Source organism: Sciurus carolinensis, assembly GCF_902686445.1.
Source record: "Sciurus carolinensis chromosome 19 unlocalized genomic scaffold, mSciCar1.2 SUPER_34, whole genome shotgun sequence".
In the NCBI taxonomy this organism is placed as follows: Eukaryota; Metazoa; Chordata; class Mammalia; order Rodentia; family Sciuridae; genus Sciurus; species Sciurus carolinensis.
Window position 1 is genome coordinate 710,045 of NW_025920112.1, and position 16,563 is coordinate 726,607.

Consider the following 16,563-nt stretch of genomic DNA (forward strand, 5'->3'; position numbering starts at 1 on the left):
TATTTCCTTTTTCATCATGAATTTTAATAATTTGAGTTTTCCCTCTCCTGTTTGTTAGTGTGGCTAAGTGTTGGTCTATTTGTTTACTTTCTCAAAGAATAAATTTTTTGTTTTGTCAATTTTTTGAATTGTTTCTTTTGTTTCAATTTCATTGATTTCTCTCTGATTTTAATTATTTTCTATCTTCTACTACTTCAGCTGTTATTCTGTTCTTCTTTTTCCAGGACTTTGAGGTGTAATGTTAGGTCATTTAGTGGTTGACTTTTATTCTTTTCTTGAATGTGCTCCATGCAATGAATTTTCCTCTTAGTACTGTTTTCATAGTGTCTCAGATTTTGATATGTTGTATCGTCATTCTCATTTACATCTAAGAATATTTTTATCTCTTCCTGATGTTTTCTGTTATCCATGCTTCATTCAAAAGCATATTATTTAGTCTCCAGGTGTTGAAGTTATTTCTGTTTTTTTGTCATTGATTTCTAATTTCATTGCATTATGATCTGATAGAAAGCAAGGTAGTTATTATCTCTATTTTTTTGCACTTATTAAGGACTCCTTTGTGGTGTAACATATGGTCTATTTTTGAGAAGGTTCCATGTGCTGCTGAGAAGAAAGTAAATTTGCTAGTTAATGGATGGAATATTTTATATATGTCTGTTAAGTCTAAGTTATTGCTTGTGTTATTGAGTTCTATGCTTTCTTTGTTTAGTTTCTGTTTGGAGGGTCCATCCAGTGGTGACAGCGGGGTGTTAAAGTCACCCAGAATTATTATGCTGTGCTCTGTTTGATTCCTGGCATTGAGCAAGATGTGTTTGATGTACGTGGATGCACTGGTGTTTGATGCATATTTATGATTGTTATGTTTTTGTGATATATGGTTCCTTTAATCAGTATGAAATGTCCTTCTTTATCCCTTCTGACTAACTTTGGCTTGAAGTTCACTTTATCTAAGATGAGGATGGAAACACCCATTGTTTTTACTGAATCTGTGTGCATGGTAGGTTTTTTTTCCCATCCTTTCACCTTTAGTCTGTGGATGTCCTTATCTATGAGATGAGTCTATTGAAAGCAGCATATTGTTGGATCTTTCTTTTGAAGCCGATCTGCCAGTCTATGTCTTCTTATTGATGAATTTAGGCTATTAATGTTCAGAATTATTATGGAGATAAGATTTGTATTCTGTTGGGGGCTATGCCGTATGGACTAGGCCAAAATGGCACCTGGCAGTTAGCCAGAAGTTGTTTTGGTCACATTATCAGTGAGGATGTTGATTAACATAAGCACACCCAGGTGATTTGTCATTGGCCATATTCAATAAAGTCCATGCACACAATGCGTGCGTAGGTGTTCCTGAGTGCTCCTAATTGTGCCTGCTTGGACATCTGGCTCTGCGCCTAATCTTCGCACAATTGGCGTCAGCCCTACCCTTCGCCCCCTGGAGGGGATGGTTCCCTGAATCTACAATAAACTGTTCTGAATTCAGAAGCTTCTCTATTCATTTGTCTCCAGCGCCAAATTGACTCCGCTGGACGGCGTCAAGTAGTGGCCTGCACAGGGAACTACAGGGACCTCTGCATCTGGGAACCTCTGCATCCGGGAAACTACGGAGATCTCTACATTCGTACGGGGAATTCTGAGTTCATCTAACTTAAACGGTGAGTAGCGAAGTAAGCTGCAGCCCCTGTCTCTAAGGCAGCTAGATGCTCAAGATAGCTGGCCAGGTAGTGAAGTGCAAAAGTGCGTGTATTTTGTGTTGTTCATGTGTTTGTCAAATTGAAGAGTCTTGCTCTAAGTAGCAAGGTAAGCTGAGACCCTGTCTCTGGGGCAGTTAACCCCTGTCCCTGGGGCAGTTAGGTACTCAGGTAAGCTGAGACCCTGTCTCTGGGGCAGTTAACCCCTGTCCCTAGGGCAGTTAGGTACTCAGGTAAGCTGAGGCCCTCTCTTTTAAGTCAGTTAGGCACTCAGGATAGCTGGCCAGTTGATGAAATATAAAGGAGCTCTGGAGTGTGTGTATTTAGTGTTGTTTGTGTGTTTGTACTATTGTTAGTGTGGTCTTTGTCCTGTATGAAATTTATTTATTAGTAAGGGATGGGTTCGGAAATATCATGAAATCAGTCTGAAGGGATAATTCAAAAAGGAGCCATGGGAAGTGTACTACAGGAAGGAGAACAAGTGCTAGAAGAGATTGAGGAGGAAGGAGATACTGAGGAGGAACTAGAAGATAGGCGAGTTAATGTTGCAGAACGGCTAGAAGGCAGGAAAGACCATGAGATAACTACCCCCTCAGCTCCCCCTTCTGATAAAAGGTGGGAGGACCCGACATTTTGTGGGCACTCTTGTCGGCCTTGTTGTGGTGGAGTCCCAAGTGATACTGGGGATTGCTGGGACCCTGAGGAAGGCCCATTAAGACTGTCCTGCCCAGTCTTGGCAGACAGTCAGGGGCAGCGATTTCATCAGGCCCTAGAATTTAAAACTGTAAAAAATCTTAAAGAGGCAGTCACTACTTATGGGCCCTAGGCTCCATTTACTGTGAGTATGGTGGAATCCATCGCAACACTTAATCTGACTCCTAGTGATTGGGCGAGTATGTGTCGAGCAGTTTTGCATGGTGGCCAATATTTAATGTGGAAAGTAACCAATCAGGAGTTCTGTGCAGAGATGGCTCGTAGAAATGCAGCTGCAGGTTTCCATCAACGAAACCTGGATATGTTGCTGGGACAAGGACCATACACTGAACAGCAGCAGATGACGTATGATCCAGCGGTCTATCTTCAGATAGCTGCTGCCGCTGTTAGAGTGTGGAAAACATTACAAGGTCATGGGGACTTGCAAGGGCAATTATCCAAGGTTATATAGGGCTCAAATGAACCATATGCAGACTTTGTAGACCATCTGTTACAAACAGCAGGCAGAGTGGGGATTCAGAACAAGCAATGTCTTTAATAAAAAAGTTAGCATATGAACAAGCTAATAAATGGTGCAGGGAAGCAATTAGGCCATGGAAAAATAAGGATCTCAATACCTATTTAAAAATATGCAGAGATATTAATGAGTCAGCTATACAGGGTCAAGTACTAGCAGCTGCTGTCACCCAAGGAGTAGCACAAGCTATGAGGGCCAAACCCAAAAGCTGTTTTTCATGTGGACAGCCAGGACATTTTAAAAGGGACTGTCCAAACCCAAGGCATAGTACATACAAAAAAATACCCAGAGTATGTCCAAAATGTAAAAGAGAAAAACATTGGGCAAGTGAATGTAAATTTGCAATTGACATTGGAGGAAAACCACTCCCAAAAAATGAGATGAGGGGCCCTCGAACTCGGGCCCCACAAATATTTGGAGCCCTGAAGGAAGGACAACCAGCGGTGGATCCCATCAGAATGATCCCTCAAACCCATTACCCAGTAATTCCCTCATCAGACATACAACAGGAAGCGCATGATTGGATCTCTGTGCTGCCGCCAGGGCAGTACTAACTCCAGAAATGGGGGTTCAATTAATGCCTACGGGTATATATGGAGCTCTTAAATCAGGGACAGTAGGTTTACTATTAGGGCGCAGTTCTGCTGCCCTAAGAGGACTACATATAACACCAGGAATAATTGATCCAGATTATGAGGGAGAGATAAAAATAATGGTCAGTTCCCCAAAAGGTTTTTCTGTTATAAATCAGGGGGATAAAATAGCACAAATGCTGGTGATACCCAGTGAACATGACAAATATTTAGCAAAAAAGAATAAAAGAAATAAATCGGGGTTTGGATCCACGGGGGAATCTATGACCATGCTTGCTTTAGATCTAAACACTTGCCCCATGTATACTATAAGAATAAATGACAAGAAAATTAATGGGTTATTAGACACTGGAGCTGATCTTAGTATCATAACATTGACCCAATGGCCAAGAGACTGGCTTCTTCGAAAGGCTGACCAGACCTTACGAGGTTTGGGAGTTGCCTCAAACCCACCCCGGAGTGCACATTTGTTGAAATGGACAGATACAGAAGGAAATTATGGTACTTTCCAACCCTATGTCTTGAGAGATTTACCCATTAATTTATGGGGGAGAGAAATATTAAGACAATTACAGATCAAATTGACTAATGAACATATGCATATTAACCCGATAGCTTGTAATATCATGGTGAACCAGGGATTCATACCTGGAAGGGGACTGGGAGCACATTCACAGGGAATAACTGAACCCATCCAAGTTATGAGAAGAAGTAATAAAGAGGGACTGGGCTTTCAGAGGGGGCCACTGAGCCAATAAAAATTACATGGAAATCACAAAAGGCTGTTTGGATACCTCAGGGCCCCTCAAAACTCAAAAGTTACAAGCAGCCCGGGAGTTAGTAAGACAACAACTGGCCTTAGGCCATCTACAACCTTCTACGTCTCCTTTCAATACACCTATCTTAATAATTAAAAAGAAATCAGGAAAGTGGAGACTCCTCCAAGATCTTAGAGCAATTAATAGTCAAATGGTAATAATGGGAACAGCTCAATCCAGCGTCCCTCAATTGTCTGCTCTTCCGAAGGATTGGAGAATTATAGTTTTAGACATAAAAGATTGCTTCTTTTCTATACCACTTCATAAGGAGGATACCTGCAGATTTGCTTTTACTGTACCAGCTACTAACCACGAAGGACCTGATCAAAGATATGAATGGACAGTATTGCCGCAAGGCATGCTCAATAGCCCCACTATGTGTCAGATCTATGTAGACAAAGCTTTACAGCCTATTAGAAAATCTGATAAAGACCTAAAGACCTATCATTATATGAAGAATGTCTTATTAGCTCATCCTGATCAAGACAAACTTTTCAGAGTATATGATGCGCTGGTCATAAATCTTCTTCCATTTGGATTGGAGATAGCAAAGGATAAATTGCAGAGTTCTTGCCCCAATACCTACCTTGGTGCCATTATTGACAAAACCTCAATACGACCTCAAAAGGTTACCTTTAGGATGGATAGATTAAAAACATTAAACGATTTCCAGAAACTTTTGGGAGATATAAACTGAATAAGACCATATTTAAAATTAACAACCGAAGACCTTGGACCACTATTTGATACTCTTAAGGGAAGTGGTGATCCCGCCTCACCCCGGGAAATTACCACAGAAGCTAGAAAAGCACTGTGTAAGGTAGAAGATGCCATTACTAAGGCACATTTAGATCGGGTTGATATAACTAAGCCTATATTACTGATAATCATAGCCACCATAGGAAGTCCTACAGGAGTGTTCTGGCAACAAGGACCTACTTATTGGGTCCATCTTCACTATAGCCAAAAGATAACTCTAGTGAGTTATCCAAAATTAGTGGGAAAGTTAATAAAAAAAGGCAATAACTAATGCTAAAGGAATTTTTGGCATTGTTCCAAAAAACATTATCACTCCTTATAAACCAGAAGCTATAATTGAGCTCACACAAGAATCAGAAGTATGGGCTACCATTATATGTAATTATAATCCAAATTTTAATAGCCACTACCCCGGGGAACCAATGATCCAAATGTTCGTCAGACACCCATTCATATTTCCTAAGGTCACTAGAAAAGATCCCATACCAAATGTTATAACTTGCTTTTCTGATGGGTCCAGTAATGGAACAGCTGCTACAGTCACGCCAACACAGACATTTACTTTTCTTTATCCTTCACAGTCTGCCCAGAAGATAGAGCTTCTAGCCATTTGTCAAATTTTCCAAATGTTCCCAAATCAGCCATTTGATCTGTTCTCTGACAGCAAATATATAGTCAATGCACTAAATATTATAGAAATTGTACCAAAAATATCCTCGGCATCTACCATTTGTTCCTCATTATCTACAATTCAAAAGTTAATTTGGGACCATAAGGAACCATTTTTTGTTGGACATATAAGGGCTCATACCGGGTTACCAGGACCTCTCAGTATGGGTAACGCTTTAGCAGACTTAGCTACTAGAGAGGTACATATTTTTTCCAGGTTCTTAGAAGCAGAAAGTTTTCATAAAAGATTCCATGTTAACACTAACACTCTTCAAAAACGTTTTAGATGAACTAAGGAACAAGCTAGAACTATTGTCAAAAATTGTCAACATTGTGTCACTTATCTCCCAGTACCTCAAAATGGTGTTAACCCCAGAGGATTACAAACCAACCATATATGGCAAATGGATGTTACTCATATCCCAGAATTTGGAAAGATTAGATACATGCATGTGTCCATAGATACTTATTCAGGATTTATTATGGCCTCCTTGCACTCAGGTGAAGAAACAAAAGATATTATAAATCACTGCTTATAAACCTTTTCTATTCTGGGCATTCCAAAAACAATAAAAACAGACAATGGTCCAGGCTATACATCCTTAACCTTTAAACAGTTTTGTTCTACATTTGGTATATATCATGTCACAGGTATTCCTTATAACCCCCAGGGACAAAGAATTATAGAAAGAGCTCATCTAACCATTAAGACCTTATTAATAAAACAAAAAGGGGGAATAGGGGAGTCATATCCACCTAAGAACAGATTATCTATAGCCCTTTTTACCTTAAATTTTTTGAATCTGGATGGATCAGGAAAATCAGCAGCGGATCGACATGCTGCAGTTGACACTGACATAAAGCCACAAGCTTTATGGAAAGATGTTGTAACAGGAGAATGGAAAGGACCTTCCCCGGTCTTGATTTGGGGAAGAGGGCATGTGTGTGTATTTCCACAGGAAGAGAAAACGCCAATTTGGATTCCAGAAAGGCTACTCCGAGCAGTTAAGATGGTTCATCAAGATGCAGCCGAACCCTCTGGGTATCCTGCTGCTGCTGCTGATGGTGGTAAGTTTCGTCCAGGGTGAATAGTTGTGGACAATAGTCAGGGTATTGCCTTGACTGGATCTAGTCTCTCAAAGTGGTGCAGTCTTTCCTCAGTTCTTTTCCACTAATGAACCTATTGGTCAAGGTACCCTTAGGTACACACCACCATTGGACTCCAAGTTTACCCTGAATTTATCACTAGAGAATGCATTATGCCTTGCCTTTGGCAGTGGTACACCTTGTGTGCAGTTGATTGATCATACTTTGGCAGATATTACCTTAAATAAAAAAAAACAACTCCAATACAAATGTCACCGGTTACATGCTCAAAGCTATTAATAATATCCATTTGGTCCTTATGCGGGCCTAAGGCATGTATGGATGTAAGCCCCCTGGCTTTTGTAAAGGGAGGGTCTATGGGTAGGGGAGAGAGCACTAATCGAAGGGTTAATGGAGTTAATACTGAAATATATAGAGAGAGTGAAGCAATTACTTTTTCATATACTCCATGTGCCTAGCTGTCCCTTTCCTTTTGTGACTTTTAATGAGAACTTCTCTAGGCAGTTATTTTCGCAGATCGCACAACAATGGACGGATGGATTTGACCAGCTGGTGACAGGGCTTCAATGGCAGATCCTTGCCATGAATGCCACTAAGGTGTAAGTCAAACTGAGAGGGTTTATCACGGGAACTTTAGATAGACTAATACAATTTGGCACCAAATTTGGGGGACTCTTAAGTCCCACACTAATAAGCTTGGGTATGCTTGTGGATTCTGTTCTACATTTACAAACGCCTCAAAGCCAGTCAACAGATTCATAATGTGATCATAAAATAGGCCATGGCCGCCCTTGAAGCAGGATAATCTCCCAGTATATGGCTTAGTATGCTGGATCGGTAGTCAAAGACGGGTAAGATTCATGGGGAGTTCATACCAACCTAAGACAGGAAATGAGAGCTAGAGCCTCATTGTCCAATGACAGGTACTCTAGCAGTGCAGATCTGAGGTATTGCACTTTCCCCCCTATGGGCTTATAGTGATACTATGTTTCCAAATCCTTTTATTTAAGGGGAAGATCAATATTAGCCGTGTCTGGTACATACAATATGCAATCCTAAACCAAATAGCCTCTATGAGGATGTTAATATATTGTCATAACAGAATGAGTTTATTATCTCCAGTATAACAAATAGATTTGCAATAAGATCTGCAGCTTCTAATGTAGGACAATGAGGAAGGGAATGGGGTGTATGATGTAGGTGTTAATGGGATAAGGAAAAGATATATAGACGTTCTAAATTGTAGACAGAGTGAAAGTATAATCAAAAGATGTTGGCTGTTAGCCTATGGAAATGGAGAAAGACTCTAACGGAACAGGTAAACACAAGGAAAACAGAGCCAGAAAAGTAAAGAAATAAAAACTTAATTTTGTTAATAAGAAAAAAAATTCCAACAGTCATATAGTATTCAAACCTTTCAGTGTTCAGCAGCCTGATGTAGGAGAGGTACCTGACAATGAACTTCCAGTCTCCAGTAGGTGTCTCAGGATGATATTTGCTCCACCTAAAGATGGGAGATACAGCTTCCAGGATCATCAAAGATGGCCACTCTGGCTTCCAAATGTGTTGGCAAATGGGGAGCTGCAGCTTGGGGTGTTAGAATGGTTGACTGGAGGTCCTGGAGGCAGAGTTTAGTTGGTTGGGCAGGGGTCCTGGAGGTGGGGTGTGGTTGGTCAGGTTGTGGAATTATGGAGTCAGGAAGCAGTCAGTCTGGGGGCTCTGGAGGCAGTGAGTGAACAGTCGGACTGAGGGGTCTTGGAGACTGGGATCAGTCAGTCCTGCCAGAGGCCCTACAGGTCCTGGATGTTGTCTCAAAATAGTGGCTGCCACATGTAATCAAGTATGCAGGTACTGTGACAGTGAACTTCCAGGCAACAGCAAGCAGCTCTCGTTCTGCTGTGGTCTGCGGTCAGTCTTCTGAGTACCAGTGTATGATTGGCAGGTGGACCTCGGGCAGTGGGTGATGAGTAGGCGAAAGGCAGGTGATGGGCAGGCAAGAAGCAGGCAAATGGTAGATGACAAGCACCAGTCAGTGAGCAATGTATGCTCAAAAGTAGTGGATATGCTGGCAGACTGCAGGTGATTGAAGTAGACCAAATGGGGGTACACAGCAAGGGATCGATAAGTAGCAAACACTGCCTCACCGAGAAAGAGATATCCTCTGCTTGAAACCCGAGTTATGGAGCGACAACAAATGCAGCTTCCCTCTAGTCTGCCATCTTGGATCTCTACAGTTTTCCTTTTTTGCCAGCAGTCATGATTCAAACTGCCTTCTGCTCATTCACAATTCATCATTACACTTTGAGATTTTTATTCTACCACACAACATCCTTGTAACAACACTGTCATGGTCAATTTCAAATGTCCTTACTACACACACTCAGCTTGAAATTCCTTTACACCTCTCCTACTTACTGCTTCCCTGTTGCTTTGATTTTTACATCCACACTATGAACAATCCTGAATGTGTTACTTTTTTCTAACAAGTGATACTTTCATGCTTTTAACAATAGTTTCTCATCAAAAGCATGACTTTATTATACAATTTATATTGAAATCATATATACCAATTAGGAAAGTCAGCACACTTATTTGTAGTGAAATCAAAGAAATTGGCAAAAGTTAAAGGGTTTTCCTTAAAACAAAAATGTAAAAAGTCTTCTTCCATAAATTCTAGAACCATATGCTCCACTTTTTAACATGGAAGAGGACACATGTAATAATATATAAGAATATATGTTCAAATTTAAATAGCCAGAATGGGTAAATTCCAACCTTATAATAGTTAAACGTTCAGTATTTAACTCAGACATAGCTGCATTGAGTTTCCATTACTTTTTGTAACAATTTTCAGACCACAGATCACACTCATATCTACCTAACTTATTGTTACCTATTGTACTTAGGTGACACAAAAACAGTGAGATTAAACAAAAACAGCCATAGGTGTCTGTTTGCTGGCCTATTTCTTTTCCTTTTTATCCTCTTGCTGCTGCCATGATGTGGGCTGCCCTGCTGTTTATCCACCATGATGTTGTAAGTGACCTCAGAGCACACAACAGAGCCACCCAATTATGAACAGAACCCTGTGAGCAACTTTCCTCCACTAAGTTGATTTCTCACATTTTCTGCATCAGCAATGGAAGTCTGAGTAACATGGAGAACTGGAACACTGGAATCCAGTATACTATTTATCTTGCATAGGTTTTTTTTTTTTTTTAACCCTTGTGAACCTTTTTTGTATCTTTCAAAGGAGTTGGAAAACTAAAAGCTTTCCCACATTCCTCAAATTCACAAGTCGCTTCTCCAATATGAGTTCATTCATGCACAGAAAGGACAATGAAACCACACATTCAGGGGTTTGTTTTCCCCACTGAGTGAAATTCTTTGAAGGCAACAGAGTACACTCAATGATTTCATATACATAAATATATATATGTATTTTTTTCTTTCATCAATTCAACTTTTCAACAAGTCCTTTCATGTATTTGAAGGTGACACAATATTAGATGATTTGTCATTTTTTTTTGCATTCAATGGGTTTTTCTCCAGTAGAACTACTTTCATATTTCAAAGGGAACTGCAGTAATGGATGACATTTGCATTATTTTTTATTAACAGGGCTTCACTGAAGTTAAGACTTTTTTGATGTTTCAGAATGTAACTGTAAGAAGTGAAGGCTTTCCCACATTGTTTACACTCACAGGGCTTCTCTCCACTATGCATTCTTTCATGTCAGTGAGGTAAGCAGACCTAGTGAAGACTTTACCACGTTTCTTACATTCAAAGGTTTTCTCTTCAGTGTGATGTATGTATTGCAGGGATTTCAGGCCAGTCAATATACAGAGGAGTGATGTACTCAAGTGGAGCAAACTCCTTAATACAATAAGGTCTTCTGTTTGAATGTCTTAGAAATGCTCTGCAAATCCTACATACTTGAGGCCTGGAGACATTATCTTGTTATAATAACATTTGGTACTAGTGGACTCTGACAAGCAAGCAGGTTATATGATCTACACATGCACAAAGCTAAATGCACTAAGTAACCTAATGTAACTTGATATGACCCTGGAATGGATAATAAACTAAACTGTCTTTCCTAAGGGAGCCGCTTCTTGCTGTTCGTCATCCTGTGTGCTTGCCTCTTTATTGGTGTCCCCTTAACCTTTTTCAGCTGGACCCCAATTAACCTTTACAGCTGATGCCTGAACAGGGACACTTCTGGATGTGTTGACAAAATGGGATATCTTACAGCCTGGATCAGGCTTTGACATGTGTCTCTCCTTGACTGGTACCGATCCCACTGATAAGTTATGGGGAATTTCCTGTCTGACACTCAATGTTGCCATTGGACTGATGCTTCTTAAGGCTAAACATAATGTAACTAATGCCGATCTTGCTGCTTTGCCTAAAATAAATTCTTGCTGTCCATGGTATCTGGTGGGTGGGTTCTTAAGACCCCAAAATTGGGAAGGTGTAGGTAAAAAATTGCATGAGGAGCTGAGGGCTCCTACCTGTGTTACATGCTTGGTAATTGTGTCAAGATGCTATCTCAAAAATAGACTTGACAGAGTCACAAACTTCTCTGGTAGTCTCTAAGACTGAAGCTTTTCCTCAGCCCTCTCCTTACATTCCTACTCCTCCCCCTCTTCCTTTTTCTCCCACAGTCCAGGCTCATTTATCTAAATGTCTCAGGCAGGCAGCTACAGAGCGAGAGCCTCATAACTTGGTTGTCTGCCCCATTAGATTAAACAATGCTAATCAGCCAAAATATGAACAATTGACTTTTGCTGTGTATGAAGAATTGAGAAGGACAGTGATGGAGAGTGGAATTAATAGTAATTTCACTCTTCATATGATAGAGGGGCTGAGACTGTCTTATGTCTTGTTTCTCAGTGATTGGAAAGCATTGGTGAAAATGGTTACTTCTTTTTACATACAGTATTTTTACATACAGTAAATATATACATACAGTACATACAGTGTTTTTACAAGAATGCTCTGATTTAGCCCATGTTCACACTGAGAATAATGCTCAGGGAAATGTTAATATTGATTATGACAGTTTATTTGGTGCGGGTTGAAGAGGGATATTACAACTACAAGCTCATTTGCACACAGCAACTGCTGTACATATATAGAACCTAAGTCTGTAAAGCATGGAGAAGCATTCCAGACACTTGGGATCCCTCCAAATCCTTTGTTGTAAATAGACAAGCCTCGGGGGAGCCTTTCATTGATTTTGTTAACCAATTGACTAAAGCTATTGAAAGACAAGTGGACAATTTGGAGGCTACCAATAATCTGACCAAACAACTGGAAGTAATGAAATCTATTTACCATAAAGTGGGTACTACACTTTCTGATTTAATAAAGGCATGTCAGAAGGTTGGAACTGAAACTCATAAAATGGCTTTACTGAAAGCTGCTTTAAAGTTCCCTGAAAAACTTTGTTACAATTGTAACAAACCTGGCCATCTTCAAAAGGACTGTAAGATTAAAAAAAAAAAAAAGGGGGGGGGGTCACGAAAATGGCCCACTCAGACACGTCCAATCTGTCATAAAGGATTTCATTGGGCTAATCAGTGCAGGTCTAAAACAGACATGTCAGGAAACTCAATTAATGGTCACCTCTCCACCCAGGGCCAAAGGAGGAGGAACTCTTTACCTACAGAAATACATGTCTTTTTCACAAATGTCTCCAACTCCAACAAAAGCTCCTCCCACAAATCCTATGCTACCACTAGAGGGAGCACAGAAATAGATTTATGACTTCTGAAGATGCTCAAAGATGTCTCCCTGGGGAAGTTTGTAAAATTGTTACCCAAATTCAAGGACCTCTACCCAAAAGTATCTTTGGTTTAATTTTGCCCCGCTTCCACAGTAGAAAAGGAAAATTTGTAATTCCTGGAGTATTGATTCTGATTATACTGGTATGATATACTTTCAAATATGGTTTCATATACCCTTAAATCTCTCCAGAGGATTCTCCATAGTTCAATTAATTGTCATTCCTTATATTACTGCCGAACAAACCCTAAATGAAAGAGGGAATGCAAGGTTTGGTTCCACTATTATTCAAGCATATTTATCTATTACTGAAAATACACCAAAGTTAACCCTTTGTTTAAATGAGCAGTCAATCACAGGGTTGCTGGACACCAGTGCTCATGTTACAGTCACACCCCTCTCGATGTGGCCTCGTCCATGGCCCTTACAAAGGGCCAGAATGGTTTGGGACATGAGAGACAATAATAAACATGTGTTTAAGAGCTCTTTTTGGTGTGATAATCCACCCCTTCCAACAAATGGCAAGCTATTATTCGTATTCAATCAGATATTATGGCAGTTACCTTTCCTATATGGGGCAGAGACAGCTTGCACAAGTCTCAAATGTCTATGGAGTTGCCTTTTTTTCATAAGGGCCTGTGAGGATTTGGCCACCTTGCCATTAAAATGGAAGGTCACCAGTCCCGTCTGGGTAGAGCAATGGCCAATTTCTTAGGAAAATGTGGCATCTGCAGAGGTCCTCATTCAAGAACAGTTACAACTGGGACAAACTGAACCTTCAACCACTCCATGGAATATGCTCAATTTTATCATAAAGAAATCAGGAAAATGGAAACTGTTACAAGATTTAAGAGAAACATACATCCCTGTGGGTCCACATCAATGTAGATTGCCTAACAATAATCTAATTCCTCAGGATTTTTCCTTATATGTAATAGACATGACTTCTTTTTTTTCTATTCCTCTCTTTCTTGCTGATAGAGAAGAATTTGCCTTCACATTTCCTCTTTTCAGTCATCAGAAGCTAACTGATAGATATCCATGGAAAGTTCTTCCTCAAGGTACTTCAAATAACTCCACATTCTTTGAATATTTTGTAGATAAGGTCTTCAGTCTTCTTGACAACTATTGCCAAGTTTTCTTGTTTATCATTATATGGATGTTATTTTGATTGCTGGGCCAAAACTTGTAGAAGATACTTTAGCTAAGTTGCAACACATTGTATTACAATCTGGCGTCCATGTGACCACGGAAAAATTCAATGACAACACCCTATTAACTATTTAGGACATAAGATACTCCAACATTATTCCATTCCTCATATTCCAAAATTGCCTCTTCCTTCCAAATTTTCTTATACACAGAAATTTTTAGGACATTTAAATTGGGCCGACCTTATAGTTTTTAACTACTGATATGCTGTCACTTTTTGCATCTGTTGAAAAAGCCAACATAATCCCACCACTTTTTTCCAGTTAACTCCTGCACTGACTGCAGCTCTTCAGAGTGTTAATGAAACATTATCTACAGTTCTTAGACTCCGAAAACTCGATGTTCTTTTATCTCTAATAATCTTTACTGGAAAGCCTTTTGGCTGTGCTGCAATTGTTGCCACTTGTAATCAAGACTTGTATACAATAGAGTGCATATATTCTCAATTTTCAGGAAGAAATGTTCTCCCTTATGCTCAATTAATCTCAGATGGTTGCAATCATATTTTATCTCTTACTGGACAGATATTCATGTACTTTATCTTACTTATGGAAACACTTTACATTTACAGTATTTACAATTTTCTTCATATTATCAAGCTGTCTTAATTTTTACCTACTAATGCTTTCCATGCACCACCGGATTAACACCTTTCCTTATTGTGTCAAGTCTATCATGCTCCATCTTCTAAAATCTTCTACATTCTACTTTCCAATGTGATTACAGTCTACAGTGATGGAGGAAAACAATGCGTTATGGTATCTATATTCACTGATATAAAACTGGACTGATTATTACAGATTGCCTCAAGCTTCTCCTCAGTGAACTGAACTAGCAGCAATTATTTTGGCTCTCTGTAAGTTTCCCACTGCCTTAAACATCATTACAGATTCTCCGTGTATAGCCAAACTGATGCATCATATATTTCCTCTGCAATTGTCACCTCATTTGGCCTCTAATTTGTTATTCCTGTTCATCACTCTTCAATCTCTTTACAGGATTTTACAGTTCCAGTATTTCTTGCTCATATCTATAGCCACACAGATTCCTGGACCACTTCACTCAGGGAAATACTTGTGCTGATGCTGCTATAAAATCACTTTATTCTCTATTCTCAGATGCCGTGGAATCACACATTTTCTTTCATTGAAATGCTCACGTTTTAATGAAAACCATTTCTATTTCCGTACAACAGACCTGTTTCATCGTTAAATTGCTCTCATTGCCCTCCCTTTTGTTCCCCTACTTGGGAAAATATAAACCCTTGAAGATCACATTCTAATGCACTCTTGCAGAAGAATGTAACTGATTTTCCTCACTTCCACCTCTATTCTTTTTTACGTTACCACACATATCCTCGAGCCTTATATGGCCAATGCACATCATTTGTTCACAATAAATGCTCTTAATGTACAATATGAAGATAATACACATCGCTGGTCCTCTGCCTTGGACAGAAACATTACACCTAAGGAACCACTACCAAAGATTTACATAAAATACTGAGTTCCACAAGATCCAATATGGTGAGAACCTGTACATTTGATTACATGGGGGAAGGGATATTCTGCTGTTCTCACTCCTACAGGTCCTGTCTGTATTCCTGTCCAGGGTCGGAGACCCATAAATCAACATTAGTTTCCATCAAGGCCTTCACAATCCAATTCCCAAATTCCATTTGATACTGGATGAAGAGGACCTTGATTCAAAGAAGGACTTTCCAAGAAGAACAAGAGGCCCAAGGGAACCATGGTGTTTTAATCCTCTAGTGACTTCAGGGGATATAAATAGTTTCACACCATCTGCTCAACAATTACTAGTGTAGATGAGTTTAAAATGCACCCTGGAAAATTTGGTTACAGTTTTGTTTACCAAACTTACACAAAATTCCACAATATTGGGTATTATTGTTATTACTCTGTTGGTACTGCTGCTGTACTTAGGGGTAATTGTTAATTCTACTGCAATTTGTATCTGTCATACTATCCTTCATATTAGAGCTATTGATTATCTGCTGCTCTTAAATCATAAGAGATGCAAGGAATTTCATAATATGTGGTTGTTTCAATTTAACTGATAGTAGTAACCCCATTCAAAAGGAATTGGATCATCTTAAAGACATCAGAAAAAAGGTGCAACAAGGTGATGGACGTTGGGATTTATTAGATTAGTGAACCTGATTTCTACTAAATATTACACGGATCAAACAGCTTTACAGTGGAGAATGTTTCTTGATATCATGCTGATTGTTTTTGCCAACATCTGCCTTGCTCTCTCCCTCCACCTTCCTTATACAGAAGTTCTGTTCATTCAAAAGACATACAAAACAAAAGGAAGAGATGTAGGGAGTTCAGGCCAGTCAATGTACAGAGGAGTGATGCTGTCAAGTTGAGAAAACTTTTCAGAACAATCGATCCCCTGTTTGAATGGCTTAGAAATGCTCTGCAACTCCTCTGTTCTTCAGGCCTGGAGATGTTATCTTATAGGACCACTTGGTAAAAGTGGACTGTGAGAAGCATGTTATGTGATATGCACATGCACAAAGCTAACTGTACTATGTAACCTAATTAACTTGATATGATCCTGAAATAGATAATAAAAGCACAGGGAAGCAATCTGTGTGCTTGCCTCTTTATTGCTCTCCCCTTCACCATTATACCTGGACCCCAATTAACTTTCACAATGCATTTGAA

General features: G+C 39.6%; 1 protein-coding gene across 1 annotated transcript in view; it reads right to left on the reverse strand.

Moving 5' to 3' along the window:
* The window catches only part of LOC124973409 (zinc finger protein 709-like), an 87,634-nt gene that overhangs the window by 50,727 nt on the left and 20,344 nt on the right, over window positions 1–16,563 (reverse strand). The gene's annotated exons all lie outside the window — the stretch shown is intronic.